The sequence below is a fragment of the Euphorbia lathyris genome, chromosome 8 (assembly GCF_963576675.1).
Source record: "Euphorbia lathyris chromosome 8, ddEupLath1.1, whole genome shotgun sequence".
Lineage (NCBI taxonomy): Eukaryota > Viridiplantae > Streptophyta > Magnoliopsida > Malpighiales > Euphorbiaceae > Euphorbia > Euphorbia lathyris.
Genome location: NC_088917.1, coordinates 69,932,403 through 69,935,033, shown reverse-complemented (window position 1 = coordinate 69,935,033; position 2,631 = coordinate 69,932,403).

The window sequence follows — 2,631 nt, the reverse complement described above, 5'->3', positions numbered from 1 at the left end:
CTCTCCTTTTTGTTATTTACAAACTTTAAAGAAAAAACTCTCAAGTTCTTGCACCTTCAGATTTCGATCGGCGGCTTTAGAGTTGAAAAACGTAAGTTCCTAATCTTTTTATGTTTTGTTTTATTCGAACTCAGCTCCTACAGATTTCTTCATTTAAAAATTAAGTCTGAATTTCGTCTGTTGCGCACCAAAATCTTGGATTGCGGTAACACTAGTCTATATAATATTATTAAATTTTAGGAAAAAGAATATGATAACATTAGGATATTATCATGAGGACCAAAAGAGATAATTACCTTAGGATATGCCACGTAGCAAAGGAAGCGTCCTGGCGGATCACCCTAGATCAGCTCTAAGAGATCCGCTGGCGGATCTCTTAGGCGAATCTCTCCATTCACCTAGATAACGGCTGGCCGCCGTCTCGGCCATAAATGATTATTAAATGAATCATTAAATAGTCTCTAACCGCCAAATTAAGAGTAACTTGTAACCGCCATTAAATGAGCATTAATGGAGGCTTTCTAGTTACCTAGGGGTTACGAATTCCTCAACTATATATAGCCAACCTTTCTAGGCTATCGAGGTACACTTACTTTTACATTCTCTAAGCTTTGTCAATACGATTTACCCTTTCATATATTCTACTGACTTTGGCATCGGAGTGTCCCCGGCCGATCCCAGCGGCGCCTCACAGGGACGGGATCCGATCAAGAAGTTTCTCTAGTGTTATCAATTGGTGCGGTGAAGGTGGAGTCCTTGACCAAATAAAGGATTTTTCGTTCACGTTGAAGCATCATGAATGATGAGATACAAAATCCCTCCTCAGGGATCGAATCGCCAATAATTACACCATCTAGCATTGGATGCACAAGCACAATAGCCCTTACGATGAATATTGATGGAAATATGCCCACGGCATCCTTCCTTGATATGTGTGCTCAGGATATCGAAGCGCGATATGGGCTTGAAATTGGAAACCGCCTTCGGGCATTCATGACTATTCCTCCTCATAGGAGTACGGTACCTACATCAGTTGTCTCATCTCTACCTCCGTTAAACTTCGGTCTGGGACCTGGGGCTCGTAACTCTTCATTCCTTCAAGCTCACAACGTTGACTCTACGGTAACTACCACGGCACCGGGTGGAGCGCGACCGGTTATCAGGGAGCTGTTTCCTGGTGAAGGAAGCCACGGGAACAATTCGGTCCCTCCTGGGTTTAATCGTGATGGGCCGAATGTACCCAGGCGCCCGCGGACGAATTCGTCCCATGGCGGATTTAAAGAGCCCATTCGTAAAAAGCGTAAAAAGAACAAAGATAAGCAGGCAAGATCCCCTTCGCCAAGGCGAACGAAATCTCCACACCGTGGCAGATCGGCTCCATCTACCGACCATAAAAGGAGCAAAAGACCGGAAAAAACGTCTCATATAGGTGGACCACCACCCCATCCATCTTCAGGAACTGTTGGACACACTCTGTCGGAAGGCCAGCAAGGAGGAAACGGTCCAATTCCTCCAAATCGAGGAAGTGGAGGAGGAGGCGGCGGAGGAGGAAGGGGAGGCGGACGAGGCAGGCATTCGCCATCGGATTCATCGTCAGAATCAAGTTCTTCTTCCTCTCCAAGCAGATCGCCACGAAGAGATCATCCCAGGGCAGATCCGGAGAATTTTGATGATAGAGTAAGGGCCCTAGTGCTCCAAATGAATGAGGAAAATGCTAGGCATAATCCATTCGCCAATAGAGATTCGCCTTTTGCGGCCTGGATCGAAGCAGAAGAAACTGAAAGGGCGTTTAAAATCCCTAATCTTGCAATTTACACAGGCAAAGACAACCCGGAGGCTCATGTTCGAAAATATAGAATCTTGGCCAGACTCAATCGAGCCACCGAACCTGTACTTTGCAAGATGTTTGTCACTACTTTGGGAGGTCCAGCGTATTTATGGTTCCAATCTCTACCTCCGGGCTCTATAAATAGCTTCGATCAATTAAGCAGGGAATTTTGTGCAAAATTTGCTGGCTGCATCCCTGCAGTGGTGAAATCTGGAAAGCTTTTTGAGCTAAAACAGAAGGCGAATGAACCACTTCGAGATTATGTAGACACTTTCAACCAGTTGTGTATACAAATCGTTGATGTGGATATCTCCGTAGCTGTGGAGTGCTTTGTAAGAAACACTACTTGTAAAAGTTTGCAAGAAGACCTCATTCGTAAAAAACCCACCAGCATGGCAGAGTTGATGGAGCGCTGTAAAGACTTTATAGAGGTTGATGATATTCGCCGAGGTACCCCATCATCGCCAAAGAAGGATAGAGGCGAATCCCGCCCTCGGGACCGGGACAGAGACAAACGTCAAGATTCTTCTTCTCGAAACAAACGAAGGGATTCTAGGAACAAATCAACGTTTGTCACCTCCTTCACACCTCTCAATGCTTCTAAAAGTGAAGTTCTTATGTGGATCGAGAACAGCCAGCACAAACGGAGCATTTCATACCCCGAGCCAAAAGGGGGAGAGTACACCAACAAAGGAAAGAATCCTAAAAATTATTGCAAGTATCACAGGAAGAATGGTCATGATACGGATGCTTGCTGGGAGTTGGCTCGAGAAATTGAGCGACTCATTGAGAGAGGAAAGTTG